At 45.0% G+C, this 15609-nt stretch overlaps 1 non-coding gene across 1 annotated transcript; it reads right to left on the bottom strand.

Annotated features, from left to right (window-relative positions):
• Positions 1–885: 885 nt before the first annotated feature.
• LOC114703719 lies at positions 886–988 on the bottom strand. Its single transcript, XR_003736172.1, has one exon. It is a non-coding gene; the product is annotated as a U6 spliceosomal RNA (small nuclear RNA).
• Between the last annotated feature and the right edge of the window lie 14621 nt (positions 989–15609).

Here is a 15609-nt window from a genome sequence, read left to right as displayed (position 1 = left end):
ACTGAGGGCCAATGAGAGGGCTCATTGGGTAAAGGCACTTGTTGCCAACCCTGATGTCCCAAGTTCAATCCCCAAGACTCATATGGTAGAAGGAGAGAAACATTTCTCCTCAAAGCTGTCCCTTTACCACACACATGTACAAATAGTATGTGTGTACACACATAATAAATAAATATAGCATGTAGAAATGGAACCATTTGTGTACTGAACACTAGAATGCATTAAAGAAATACATGAGAGAAAATACAGATAAGTAGGAAGAAAGCTAATATTTATGGAATATTGAGCAATATTAGGATAACCATATTATCCAGTGGGAGATGTGGATTAGTACAATCTCCATCAGATACATTTTATTTAATATATATAAAAAAAATACAAAAGCTCATGTAGAACTACAAACTCTCATGAGTAGTCAGACCTGTCTTGATGAGAAAGAACAAAACTCGAGGCTTCGCATTTCCTGGCTTCAAAACATTTTGTAAAGTTACAGTAGTCAGATCAGTCTCTTTGTTGACACCTTTGAAGAGCATGGAATCAGAACTCTGTGTTCCTTCCTGGTCTGTGATTCCCATTTTGTCCCCATCAAGGAATCTTGGTCAGAATCTACATGAGCCGTGGGCTCCCTTGGACTGGAGTTTGAATCCCACCATAACTTAAAAAAAGATTTATTTTTATTATTTTAAATCATGCCCCCCTGCCCCATATGTGCTTATGATGTAGTGCTTGAGGAGGCCAGAAGAGGGCATCAGATTCCCTGGAGCTTGAGTTACAGGTGGTTGTGCTGACCCTGTGGATGCTGGGAGCAGAACTTGGGTCCTTTGGAAGAGCAGTATACACTCTTTCCAGCCCCTCTCCATGACTTTTTTTTTTTTTTTTTTTAAAAAAAATATGGAATGCTTCACAAATTTGTATGCTACCCTTGCACAGGGGCCATGCTGCTCCTCTCTGTGTCATTCCAATTTTAGTATGTGCCGCTGAAGAGAGCACCCTCCCCGTGATTTTTATGCCCTGTGATTTAGGAGATAATAGCTTGCATTTGGGCCCAAGGGGCTGCTGTTTTGTTGTTGAGATTTGGGTTATTTATGTCCTGTATCCAGGTTCTTTCTGTTTTCAAATTTTGTCTTGTTTTTGCAGACACAAAACACATGCATCATTACAAACTAGGACCTATTTGACACATGTCCTCAGAGCAGGTGCAGGGTGCCTAGTGGCCAGAGGAATGGTGAGTTCTGTCCTGATGCTATGCAGGGTTGTTGTAAATGTTGAGAATCCAAAGCAGGGGACCTGTAGTTCCTTTATTTTAGAAAGATTGTTGCCTGTTCCTCCACATGCCATTCAGCAGGTGCTGTGTACTTTTTTAAAATACTTTTTTTTTTTGTGAATAATTTTAGATTTATGGAAAAGTCTCAGAGATAGCACAGAGAATTCCTGCATTCATCCTTCATCCGGCTTGCCCCAGATTAGTAACATCATGTATCACCTGAGTATATTTGCTGAAACTATGAAGTTCACACAAATAGCCTGCCATTAGCTAAGCTGTGGCCTTCTTAACTATTTGATATGTACTACTATTAATCTCCTCTTAATATGAAAAATAAATTGTGTTCCTTTTTTTCTGGGCTCAGATCCTCTCAACTCTAGGCAATCCCTCTGCCACTGTGTCACACTCTAAGACTAGTCCTTAAGGCCCTTTTATTTTTGAGCCAGGATCTAATTTAGTAGTTTACATTTAGTAGTTTGACTTTAAATTTAAAAGTTTTATTTATTTGTACATATATGTCTGAGTTACACATGTGTATGTACATGTAGAGGCCAGGTGGTGATGTTGGGTATCTTTCTTAATTATTCTCCACCTTATATTTTTGAGGCAGGGTCTCTCACTGAACCTGGAGCTTATTGATGACTTGGCTAAGTTGGCTGGCCAGTGAGCTTCAGGAATCCACCTGTTTCTGTGTCCCCAGTGGTAGGGTTATAGGCATATACCACCATGCCTGGCTTTTTACTTGGTGGATATGGTGGATCCAAGCTCAGGTCTTCATGATTGAGTAGCAAGCACTTTACCAACTGATCCACCTCCCCAGCCCTGCATTCAATGACTTAAAAAGATAGACAAACAACACTTACAGTCAACATGACTATTGACTGCACCTGCCAGTGTGGGCCACTCCTGTTGGCTGCACCTGCCAGTGTGGACCACTCCTATTGACTGCATCTGCCAGTGTGGACCACTCCTGTTGACTGCATCTGCCAGTGTTGACCACTCTTGTTGACTGCACTGCCAGTGTGGACCTCTCCTGCTAACTGTACCTGCCAGTGTGGACCACTCCTGTTGGCTGCACCTGCCAGTGTGGACCACTCCTGTTGACTGTAACTGCCAGTGTGGACCACTCCTGTTGACTGCACCTGCCAGTGTGGACCACTCACTGCTCCTGTTAACTGTACCTGCCAGGGTGGACCACTCCTGTTGACTGCACCTGCCAGTGTTGACCACTCCTGTTGACTGCACCTGCCAGGGTGACACACCTGCCAGGGTAGACCACTCCTGTTGACTGCACTCCTGCACCTGCCAGTAGTGTTGACTGCAACCACTCCTGTTGGCTGCACCTGCCAGTGTGGACCACTCCTGTTGGCTGCACCTGCCAGGGTGACACTCTTTGCTGCACTGCAGTGTGACCACTTCTGCTGCTCATGTCCATGTTGAATTGTTGCTCACCTGCCAGTGTACCTCTTGTTGCTGCACTCTGTGACATTGGAACCTGCATTACACTCTGTTGACTGCACCTGCAGGTACCACTCTTTACTGCCTATGTTACCTCTTGTTGCTCCTCCAGTGTTTTTCTGCTCTTTTTTTTTTTTTTTCTTTTTCTTACCTTATTCCTTTTACCCTTGTTCTCTTTGTATTGAAATAATTTTTCCTTCTTGTTAACTTCCCATGATTTCATCTTGAAAATCTTAAGTGAATACATCCCCTCCCTTTACCTTCTTATGAAACACTGTAGTCTTTTCTGAACCAAACATTGCTAATTTCATCAGAAATAGACACACAGATGATGATTCCACATTGAGTAGTTATTTTAGTGTGAGGTGGGAATTGTCTGTTGAATGTCAACATTGATTTGTTCAACTATCCCCTGGTGATGGACATTTGGGTTGTTTTTATTCACTGAGAATTAGAATACAACCACAAGTCAGTTGTGGTTTTCTTAGAGGGCGAAAGGAGGCTAGTAGGGAAAAACATGATCTTAGTTTAGAAGACAGAAGAGCCTTTTCTAGAACCCCTAAGACTTCTCTGGCCTTTTCCCTCACAGATTATCGCTTGGTGATGGCTCTGACTGGGAGGCAAGCTTTGAAGATTGTATCCTTAGTGATAAGCAAGGGACCCTATAGCCAGGGCTCAGAGGTTTGAACTTGAACTTCCTTTGCAACAATTACAGAGAAAAACACTTTTTTTTTATGGTAGCTGAGGAAATAGACTTCAGTCGATACTGCCTTCTGCACAGATCTTCTCTTGGAATAAGGTATGAACCCCTTGCAGGCTTTATGGTCAGGCATAATTAGAGTCTTCTTACAGAGCCTGCACACTGTTCGGCAGGCTGGGGCGATGGTGTGCTGTGGAGGAAGCCTGGGAGGCACTTGAGAATCGAGGTAGGTGAGGATGGAGGAGGAAGCAGCTCTGTGTAGGAGAACGAGGAACGTGTGAACTCCCGGCCCTGTTCTGCAACATGCCAGCTGCCATCCTTCCAACAAGTTTCACCAGGTCCTTGAGTCTCAGTTTTTTTCACCTGTCAGATGGAGGTAAATGTTTTCATGATGTTTACAGGAGCTAAACATGACTCATCAGCACAGAGCACAGAGTAAGGGCAGGAGGGTCATAAGGGAGGAGCCTTGATACCACCGGGGCACACGGGGAGAAGTCTCTCTTTGACACCATTCCTGGCTGTGGGCTGCGTCTTTACCTACTGGTGTCCAAGTTGCATCTAGATCATTGGCAGTAGAGCCCGGACACTATTTTATTTTACTAATTTAATTTCTTGTGTGCTTTCTCACTCACTGGCACTTATCTGTTGATTACTTGTGTCTGGTAGCACTTTTCAAGGCACTGAGGGCAAGGAGAGGGATGAGCCGCAGACCCCACCTGCTCTCATTAAGTTTGCTTCTATTGTGACAGTTGACAATAAGCAATGCACTAATCATTGGTTAGTCAATTGTATTTATTATTTATTTTTGTGTATATGTGTGTGTGTGTGCCTATGTGCTTGCACATTGTATGCGAGCACATGTATGTATACATGTGGTGGCCCAAGACACTTTGAATGTCTTCTATAATTGCTCTCCACACGATCTACTGAGGCAGAGGCTCTCATTTGAATCCAGAGCTGGCCAATTCATCTAATTTCCCTAGCCAACTTGTTTTGGGGATCCCCATCTCTTCCTCCTAAGCACTGAGATTGCAGGCAGATTGCCATGCCCACCTGGCATTTATCTGGGTGCTGGGCCTGTCCTCATATTTGTATGACAAGTTCTTTACACACTGAGCCATCTCCCCAGCCCCAAATACTTTTTTTGAAAGAATACCTGAAGTGGTGCAGAATGGCAAGGACATGCCAGAGGTTGAGGCACCTTTTCAGCACAGCAGCTTTGTTAGATGTATAACTTATAAATCATATCATTTTCCCATCTAAGGCACAAAGTTTAATAGTTTTTGGTATGTTCACAGAGTTGTGCAAACATGAACACATTAGGCCGTTGCTATCACTCTGAAAAGAAACTCCACCTGGAACCTGGACATTCAATTTCTATTCCTTCCTCAGACCCTGAAGCCACTGAAGTGACTTCTGTCTCTATGGATTCTTTGCCACAGACACTTCATGGAAATGGTCATTCAGTACCTGTTTCCCTGACTGGCTGCTGTCACTACTCAGGGTTCTAAGGTCTGTCTGGGGAGCTGTGTGTACCAGTCCTCATTCTTTACTACTGCCAAGCGTTCTGTGTATGGACAGGACACATCCTATTCTGTTCATCCATTATCAGTTGGTGGGCATATGGGTTGTTCCTCTTTTTTAGGTATTATGGACAATGCTGTTATGAACATTAGTGTGTCAGTGTTTTTGTGTGTACATGTGTTGTGATGGTGGTTAGCTTTAATCATCGACTGAATACAATCTCCAGTTACCTGGGAAAAGTGTCTGAGTGAGGGATGGTCAGCATTGGGTTGGGCTGTAGGCGTGCCCATGGAGCAGCTGGCTTGATTGCCCTTACTGGTGTGGGAAGGGCGGCTGCTGCTTCCACACAGGGAAAAAGATGGGGAGGAAAGAGGTGTTTCCCTTCCTGACTTTCCTGGCCTTCACAGTCCCTGGCAAGTTCATCTCCTCTGTTGTGGCCACTGCTGATTCCTTCACTGATATCAAAACCAGCTTCTTCAGACTCCCAACTTAGACTGAAGACCTTACTGATTTCGTCACTGATATTAGAACCAATTTCTTTGAACTTCCAATGTGAGCTCCCCAGAAACTCCCATACTTCCAGCATCAGCTCATGACAGCTGGGGTACCCAGCCTCGTGGACCGAGCAGCTACCAGGTGCTGTTTCTTTGGTGTGAGACAGGTACTGTCGGATTACTTCAGCCATATTGTGTAAGCCAATCTCAAGGTTCTCCTTCAATGTGTATTCTGTTGTCTTTGTTCCCCTAGAGAGCCCAGGATAGTCATGTGTACACTAGGTTTCTCATTCTGTGACAAAATCATTGAGAAAACAACTTCAGGGAGGGAGATTTAGCTTGGCTCCCAGTTTCAGAGGTACCAGCCATGGTAGCTTGGTTCCATGTTTCTGGGCCAGCGATAAGGCAGAGAGCATCATGGCTGAAGGGAATGGCGGGGCAGAGCTGTTCACCTCATATCCAGGAGAAGGTATATCATTCCAGAACACTCCCCAGTGACCTGCTGCCTCCAGCTAGGCCCCACCTCAGCTTTCCAACATCTCCCCCAAAGCACCACTGTTTGGAAACCAAATATTCAGAACACGAGCCTCTGGGGAATGTTTCCCACCTAAAGCAGAAAAATGTCTTTTTTTTAAAATATTCTTTTTTATTTAATAATCTTAAAATTACATTTATTTGTGTGTGCTCATGTATGCACATTTGTTGATCAGAGGATGACTTTTGGGAGCTGGTTCTTCCCTCCTGTTGCGTTAGATGTGGGGATTGAACTCTGGTCACCAGGCTTGGCAGCAAGCACCTTTACCCACTGAGTCATCTTGCTGGTCTTGGTTTTAATACTTATTAATATGTGTTTATGGTGTAATTTCTGGATCCCCTTGAGGAGCTGCCATTGTTGCTCTCTACATCAATGGTGCTACTTTCCATTCCCACCATTAGAGCATTGATAGTTCAAATTCATTTAGATCAGTGGTTCTCAACCTTCCTAATGCTGTGACTCTTTAAGACAGTTCCTCAGGCTGTGACCCTCAACCATAAAATTATCTCATCGCTACTTCATAACTGTAATTTTGCTGCTGCTAGAAATTACAGGTTGAGAACCACTGCTCTATACCTTCACCAACATGCTTCCCCTTGCCTTATCTCTCCTTGGGTATTAGAAAAGGACACATCCTTGCCAGTTGGACTTGCCTTTCCCTGATGACTCTTGGCACATTTTCCAGTGCTTATTGGTGATGAATGCTACATGGCCCTCTCTGATGAGGGTTCTACATTTGGGGAAAGCAGAGGTCATACAGTAAAGGAAGCCTGCATCCAGGAGGGGATTAACTTTCTGCTGGTCCTGCTGGCTGGATGTGAGTCCCTGAGAGCCCCTGCAGGAGGGACTGGAGTGCAGAGAGCTCAGGGAGAGGCTCCTGCAGGATCAGGCAGGAGGCAGAGGGCATCTGCACAGGGGTCGGAGGCAGGCAATTGGGAGGACAGGGTGAGAAAGGCACGAGGAAGTGAGGATGGAGACTTCAGGCTAATGAGGTTCTGGGGGCAGGGTGGAGGGGAGAGAGGGATGGAGGCCTCAGGCTGTGAGATGTTCCATTTCAGTGGCAGAAGTGGGGAAGGCGTCTGTAGAAAAAGATGAGGTCACCAAGTATGTAAGCCAGAGTAGACCTTCTCCCACTTAGAAATCGTAATTCATTTATTTTTATTTGTGTGTCGAGCATATGTGCCATCATGTATGTGTAGAAGGTGGAGGACAACTTATGGAGGGCTGTTCTCTCCTTCCTTCACATGGGTCCCAGGGATTGAATTCGGATGGTCAGTCTTGGCAGCCAGCACCTTTACCTGCCAAGCTGTTTCTTGTGCCTCTGCTTGTCCCCTTTCTGCTTTAATAGTTTGTCTACAAGTAGAAGAGCAATCCTTTGTGTGGGTAGGGATGAGAAGATGTAACTGAGATAGTCTAGATAGTTATTGACTTTGTTCATGCCTAGTGCATTACTTAAATTGTTATTTACATTGGGATCATTCGCTAAGACTGTCCTATTTGTCTTTATAACCATCTTCCTCCTTGTTCGACCTCAGGGCCCATGCGAGGAGTGCTCAGTTAACTGTCTTTCCCCCCATGCTTTCCTCACCAGCTGCACATTCACTGTAGACAACGTGTTGTAGATATTGCTTTTTGTTAAATCTGCCTTTCTACACCGCCCCCCCCCCAAGGTCTCATCCCTGTTTCACAGATCAGCCAAACAATACTTTTCCTTCCCAGAGTGACTTGTCTGAGGACTCAGTCAGTTTGTGGCCTAGGGCATGTGTGATGGTTAGTTTTAATTACTAATTTGACACAGCCTAGAGTCACCTGGGGAGAGAGTCTCAGTGGGGGATTGTGGAGATCCATTTGGTCTGTGTGCATGTCTGTAAGGGATTCTCTTGATTGTTGGTTGAGGAGGGAAGACCTGGCTGGAATGGGAGCAGCACCATTTCATGGGCTTGTCCCTGAACTCTTCGAAAGAAAAAAAACATCAGGAGGTAGGCAGCATGGGTGGATTTATTCCTCTCTGCTCTTGGCTGTGGATGCTTTGAGTTCCTGACCTGACAACCCCATAAGGACTGACTGTACTCTGGAATTGTGAGCCGAATAAACTCCCTCTTCCCCAAGTTGCTTTTTTGTTTTGCCAGAATATTTTTTTTCATCACAGCAACAGATGTGAAACTAGGAGTGAAGAGAACAATAGTTTTTGTTTGCTTCATGTTCTATGCCAGTTTACACAGTTTTTCTTACTTAATCCTCCGTTCAACCAGTAAGGTTGGCATGGTAGTCTTTGCTTTGCAAATAAAAATATTGCCCAGAACTTTCCAGCTACAGAAGTGGTACAGTCTGAATGTAAAGCCTATGAGTCTCTGACAGAGAGTCTGTCCTCAACTGAGACGTTTACAGTTCACAGATGGCCGGAGACGAAATTTCTGCTTGTCCGAGAGAGCCTGCAGTGCCGCCCTCTGCTCCTAGATGGCGCTCAAGGCTCAGCTTCCAGGCCACACCTGGGGCTTCAGTCCCAAGGCCACGACAGTCTGGAGTTTCTGCAACAGTTTCGGGAAAAGAAGGCTTCTTGTGCCTTTTTGTTTGCGTTTGTGTTGGGGCCATTGTTTTGATTTTGTTTCCGTTTGCAAAGCCAGTCTCCCATCTTTAAGCTTGCAGTTTCTATGTACCCACATGAGCCTGGCAAGATGAAGCCTGTGTAAGAGGGTGGGCAGACGCCTGTGGGGGAGGATACCCCAAGTAGAAAATGAGGTGAAATGGCTCTATCACAGGCATCGCTTCTCTTGACCCTGTAATCAAAGTTGGCACGACTTTGTAGATGTCAGTCAGCAGAGCCTCCTGACCAGGGAAGAGGGTCCTCGGTCAGCAGCCGCGGGGAGAGCTTGTCATTTGAAGTCTGACCCCTTATTTTGTGGAGCTGGGAAAGGAATGACTGAGTCACTGGGCTCAGTTGGTATTCAAGGGGGATTTTACACACTTCGTTCACATTTTTTTTTTTTTTTGGCTAGAGTGGGGCTAATGGGCACAGATGAGCACAGCAGCTGGGCGTACAACGTGGGGAAGGACAGGAAGTCGGAGGTGCCTTTCTTTGTGGAGGTGGCACACACCTTTGGGGAGATGATGTATGCTCCGGAATTTTAAAAATCCCCAGTGTTTGCTTGGTGGTAACTACCAGAAGAAGAAAAGAAAAATGGTGTCAGGGTAAGGAAAAAGAAAAGGAAAAAGTTAAGCAGAATATTGGAATCTTTGAGGGAAACTGAGGTGTCTCAGGTCAGCATCCCAGGAGGAAGGTAGACAACATCCAGAAAAGGACATGTCAGCCTGGATATGTGGCCTAGCTGGCTCCACTTTTAGAGAAGTAGATGCGTTCTGAGACATGAAGAGATCTGCCATTCCTGTCCCCCCCACCCCCACGATCATTCTAAGAATGTACATCCTCTTCCTGCCCAGTTGTGGGGGTGGGTGTCTGTGTGAGGTAAGTGCAGTGCCCACTGGAGGCCAGAAGAGGGCATCAGATCCCCTGAATCTGGAGTTACAGGCTGTTCCGAACAGTACAAAGTGGGTGCTTGGAGAAAACTCAGGTTCTGTACAAGAGTAACACACCCTCTTAACCACTGAGCCATCTCTCCACTCCCATGCTTCTGAGTCTTTGCTTTGCTTTGATCTCCACAAAGCTTAGCACCTGGTTGGAGTCCTGATGCCTAAAACTTGGGCAGAACCCAATGCCTTTCATGGCTGTATCTCCCTTGGTCTCCCTTTCATTTCCCATGCATATTTTCCCTGGCTTTGTCTTTCAATCACATTTTCTAGTTTGATTGTGCTGCACACATTTTCAGAAGCTGCCCCAAACCCTCTGTGGGACGATACAGGATGCTGATATAGCAGGGTATTTTGGTTGTATGAGCTAGGGGTAGAGAGGCTTTGATTGGAGACAGCGCTCTCCTCTGCCTACTCTATGTCCTGGAAGAGGAAGAAAGGGGTGGTACCATGTCTTTTTCCCTTTAGCCTTATGTACCGGCTTTGAGGGCTTATGATTTGAGGCACACAGACTGACAGATGTCCTTCACAGGAGGCTTGGTGACATCATAGACAGAATGACAGGAGCTGGCATATCTCTCTGAAGGCCTTCACAGTGCTCTGCAGACAAGCAAATTAGCTTCAAGATCTGGGAGAAAAGAGAAGATCAAACCCTGACTTCCAGACTCTTCAGGGAAGTTTGTTATTTTCTGTTTATTCCTAGACAGTGCAGCTGGTGGGAGCTGTGGGGACACCTGGGATAGCCTGATGGGGACAAACTGCAATGGCACTCTTCTCAGCCTCTCTATGAGTACATAAGTGGCATGGCAGATCCAAAAGTGCTCACTGGACTCTGATGTTAATGCAGAGAGGCTGAGAGCTCAGATGCCTCAGGTGGACCAGCAGCCACGTTGAGGGGTTGACTACTGCAGACCAGCCACATGCAGGAGGACCGTGCTGCTGTCATTGGTACAATGGGAAGTGTGATCAGTTTGGCAAGATCAATCAAAATGAAAGCACATGTCTCCGTGAATCTGGCGAATTTTTCTTGAAATAGATCCCACCCAGTATTTGCATGTGTATGAGACAAGGTGTACTGTACAATGTTTGGTCATGCCATTTGTGAATAGTGAAAAAATGGGGCCAGATATGGTGTGCACAAATGAATCTCAGCACTTGGGAGGCAGAGGCAGGTGGATTTCTATGAGTTTGAGATTAGCCTGGTCTATGTAGTAAGTTACAGGCTAGCTAGGGCTACATAATAAGACTGTGTCTCAAAAAAAAGTGGGAGTATTCTAAGTTGCCATTACTAAGGGAGTAGATAAATTATGGCTCCCATCCATACTAGTGAATGCCATGTGCTAATATATAAATACCTTCCCAACATATCAAGTTCATATTATAGATGCATATGTGTATACATGTTTAGTACATATACTTTATGCTGCATAACTACACAAATATATAATACAACAAACATATAAGTTAAATGCATAAATTAAATGTAAATGTGTGTATATTATGTATGCATATAAATGTGTACAGCTAAAAAAGGGGCTATATTAGTTAATGTGGTGATTATTTTTAGTTGTCAACTTCACATGATCTACAATTAATTTCACTCACTTGGGAAGAGATCTTAATGAGGGATTTCTGGATCAGGTTGGCCTGTGGCATGTTGGTAGGGAATTGTCTTTTTTGTTTTAATTAGTACAGCAAGGCCCAGCCTGGTGACATGTATTCTTATATCTTCAGGTAAGTGTAGCTTCCACCCCATCTCAGTTACATGTCTATTTCTGCACTAACACACCATGACCAAGGCAACTTATAAAGAAAGTATTTAATTGGCTTGCCATTTCAGGGGGTTAGAGTCCGTGATGGTGGAACAAAGGCATGGCAGCAGGAACAGTTGATACATCTTCACAAGCACGAGGCAGAGGGAGAGACACTGAGAATGACAGGAATCTTCTGAAACCTCAAAGCCCACCCCCATGGCACACCTCCTCCAATAAGGCCACACTTTCTAATCCTTCCCAAACAGTTCCACTGGAGACCAAGTATCCAAATACATGAGCCTGTGGAGGCATTCCCATTCAAATCACCACATTCCTCATCAAACCACCACATTTCTATTTTTGCAACAGGTGGAGACCATCGAGTGAAGTCATAACTAGTCAAACTTCAGAGATCAACAGACTGTGGGGAGATCAACAACCAGCCCCAACTGATACACCTGAGGCTCAGGGAACATCTAAGAAGAGAGAGGAGGTGGAAAGACCGTAAGGGCTAGAAGATCAGGATGCCTGCTGTGAGATTGTCTTCTAGACAAAACAGGGACACTGCACCCATGGCATCTCAGCAGTATGGCTGCCTGAACAAGGCCTGCATAGTGACCACACTGGTTGACATGCCAGTGGAAATAGACATTTCACAAGGCCCTGCCCCAGATGAGGAGCCACAGGCAATCAACAGGTACTGATGGAGAGAGAATCAGTTTTCTCCAAGATGAGAAACCTGGTAGGTTATGTAGCCCCGAGCAGTCAGCCCTAAACACATGTCCATACAAGCAACACTAAATGGACTCAGAAGGCTTGGTTTTTTTTTTTTTTTTTTGTGTGTGTGTGTGTGTGTGTGTGTGTGTGTGCGCACGTGCATTTGTGTGTGTAATAATTATAGATAGGTCATGTATCCTAGAGGGAGGGCGAGGTGATACATGGAGAGGTAGAAGGAGGGGTGGAAATTATGCAAATACAGTGTACTCATGTGTGAAATTCTTTAAAACTTCTATTGAAAACAGTAGAGAATTGTTCCCTTCCACATTAGCATGCCCACTGACACTGTCTTTGTTCAGGTCTTGTTATGACGCCATTTCTGGGGGGGGGCGTTGATTCACAGCAGACTTCCTGGTGTTCTGGCTCTAACAATCTTTCCCCCACTCTCCCCATCTTCCCTGAGGAATAGACGCTGTAGCTGTGGTATAGACGTGTCCACCGAGGCTGGACTTACCATGATCCATTGATCTCTGCATTGTGTTCAGTTGTGGCTCTCTGTGATGGTGTCTATTTGCTGTAAAGAGAGATGTCTTTGATGAGGGCAATAGCTATAGTTTTCTGTGTGTAGAAGGACGAGATTAAGAGTGCAGTAAGGAATTATGCTGGTCTAGAATAGCTCTAGCAGCAGCAGATTAAAGAGTAGAGAGAGCTAGCTGAGTACTTAGCAGGCGTGCATTCCAGTCTCTGCTCTTGACTGGTGTCATGTGACCAGCTGTCTCAAGCTCCTGCCACTGGGACTCCCTTGCAGTGGTGGACTGTGACCTGGAACTGTAAGATAAAGTTAACCATTTCTCCACTCCTGGTTTTTGTCAATCTATTTTATCACAGCAATAGGAACAAAACCAGAACAGTTAGCTATAAACCTGTATTATATACAGGCATATGGAAATGTATGTGGTTTATAGTCTGTGTTTAACTTTGTTATCTATATTAAGTATACATATGCATGTTTAATTGTATATATCTATAATTAATACCTATACAAATATACACATATATAGAAATAGTTTATATATTGAATATAACTGAATAGTTTATGTATATAATATATAGCTATAGTTATACACATCTATAAGTATTGTTAATTATAATTATCTATACTTTTATCTCTATATAAATATATTAATAGTATATAACTATTCATAGTATATATATATGTAAATGGAATATAATATAAAACTAAAATATTTTTCCACACTATTTCAGTTTTCCATTATGTAATGGATAGCACTGTATAGTAAGATAACTATATTCATATATCCATATATATATAGATAGCTGTAGTGTGTGTGACCCTATTTATGTACAATAAGCACCCCCTACTCCACAGAGGGCCCCTAGGTTGTAGGCTGCCTGGACAATCACTGATTATAGAAACTTATTGGCTGCAGTCTGGGTCATAACCAAGACCTGTGACCACCCTTCGGGCAGGAGCTCTGGTTAAGGAACAGATGTTCAGCAAGTATTGGAGATGCCATTGTGCCAGCTGTTAACCCCTCAGTTCTTGGATCCTGGAAGGGAGGTCCATAGAAGACCCCTGGAGCTACTGAGTTGCAGAATGGAAGACCTTTGTTGTAACATCTGTTACTGGCACACTCAGACTTTGTGAAACACTAGCTTTGCTGTCTTGGGTCATATTGCAGATTATGTGTGCGTGTGTATGTATGCGTATGGGTGTGTATGTGAGTGTGTATATGTGCATGTGTATGTATGTGTGTGTGCATGTGTACACATGGATGTGTATGTATGTGAGTGTGTATGGTGTATGTGTATGCATATACATGGGTTTGTGTGTGTCTAAGTGCTTGTGCATGTGTGTATTTGTGCATGTGGAGGACAAAGGTCACCTGTCACTATCATTCCTCAGGTGCTGCCCATCTTATTTTTTGAGAGTGGGTCTTCAGTTGGCCTGGAACTCACTGATTGGACATGGCTGGCTAGCCAGTGAGCTCCAGGGAACCACCCGTCTCTGCCTCCTTAGTGCTGGGATGATAAGTGTGTGCCTCCGTACCAGCTTCGTTTTTCACATGGGTTCTGGGAATCAAACTCAGGTCTCTATGTTTGGCTGACTAAGCCATCTCCCCAGCCCCTTATGTACCTCCTGAGCCGTTAGTTGGGCTCCCCAGAGCAGAGGTCTTTGAGAGAAGCTGAGCCCTGGATCCCTGATGCAGGTCTCATGTGACCCATGCATCTTATAAGAGTCTACAGGAGGACCTCCTGACTTCTGCAGAAAATTTGGTTGTTAATAACCAGAGCAGGGTGGGTGTGGGTGTCCAGGTGTGGACTCTGCCATTCATCTTCACCTGCACTCTCAGCACCCTGGAGAACTTGAACTGCTGTATTCAGCCCATTATGGTGATCATTTTGGTTTTGTCCTCCAAACCAAGGCGCCTTTGTTTATTCTTCCTTTCCTTTCCTCCAATAACAAAGTCAATTCACGCCTCCACCCTCTAGCTGGCTCCTGAAATCAATAGGCTTGGAAATGTCAATGTATTCCTGAGTGAGCAGCTGGGGGTTGAGGTGGGCTGGGTGAGCACAGGAACTGGAGCTCACTGGCAGCTGACTGGCATCCCCAGGCAAACAGGCTGCCCTGTGCAAACCAGATCAGGCAGAGCCCTGCGTACACCCAGTCTCTGGGCTTCAGCACCTGGGCACACAGCCTTTCAGATAACAGAAGTTCATATCTGTTGCTGTCATAGTTGCCTTCCCACCTCCAAGCCAACCACAGACAGCTTGCAGCTTCTTCAGAGTGGCCAAGGAAACCCTGTGGTGGTCATACTCATTGTCTTTAGTTGAGGTCCTATTGTCGTGATAAACATTATGACAAAAACAACTTGGGTTGGACAGGCTTACTTGGCTCACACTTCCACATCAGTCCAGCACTGGAGGAAGTCAGGGCAGGACCTTAAGCAGAAACCTGGAGGCAGGAACTGAAGCAGAGGCCATGGGGGAGCTGTGCTTACTGGCTTGCTCCTACTTTTTCTTTCTCTCTCTCTCTCTTCCTTCCTTCCTTCTTTCCTTCCTTCCTTCCTTCCTTCCTTCCTTTCTTTCTTTCTTTCTTCCTTTCTTTCTTTCTCTCTCTCTCTCTCTCTCTCTCTCTCTCTCTCTCTCTCTCTCTTCTCTTTCTCTCTCCCTCCCTCCCTCCCTCCCTCCCTCCTGCCCTTCCTTTCTTTTATAACACCCAGGGCTACTTGCTCAGTGGTGGCTGCCCACAGTGAGCTGGGTCCTCCCATACCAATCATACATCAAGAAAATGTCTCATAAGCTTGGCCACAGGGATTTTTTTCTCAATTGAAATTACCTCTTCCCAAGTGACAATGATTTGTGTCAAGTTGACATAAAACCAACCAACACACTCATTCTAATGCCACCCTCAGTCTCTGTGTGTGTTACCCTATCACCTCATCCACGATGCTGGAGTGTATGAGGCACAGGAGGGCTGGAGTCTTGGCTGTGGAGAAACTTGAGCTGACTGTTGGTAAACCAGCTCTGAAACAAACATGGCAACTTGTTGGAACGTCAGCCAATCAGAGGGCTGGGTGTTCAACTAAGACGTCAGTCTGCTTCCAGAAGAATAA

The sequence above is a fragment of the Peromyscus leucopus genome, chromosome 1 (assembly GCF_004664715.2).
Source record: "Peromyscus leucopus breed LL Stock chromosome 1, UCI_PerLeu_2.1, whole genome shotgun sequence".
NCBI classification, from domain to species: domain Eukaryota; kingdom Metazoa; phylum Chordata; class Mammalia; order Rodentia; family Cricetidae; genus Peromyscus; species Peromyscus leucopus.
The sequence above is the reverse complement of the archived record's forward strand: the minus strand, read 5'-3'. Positions and strand labels throughout refer to the sequence as shown.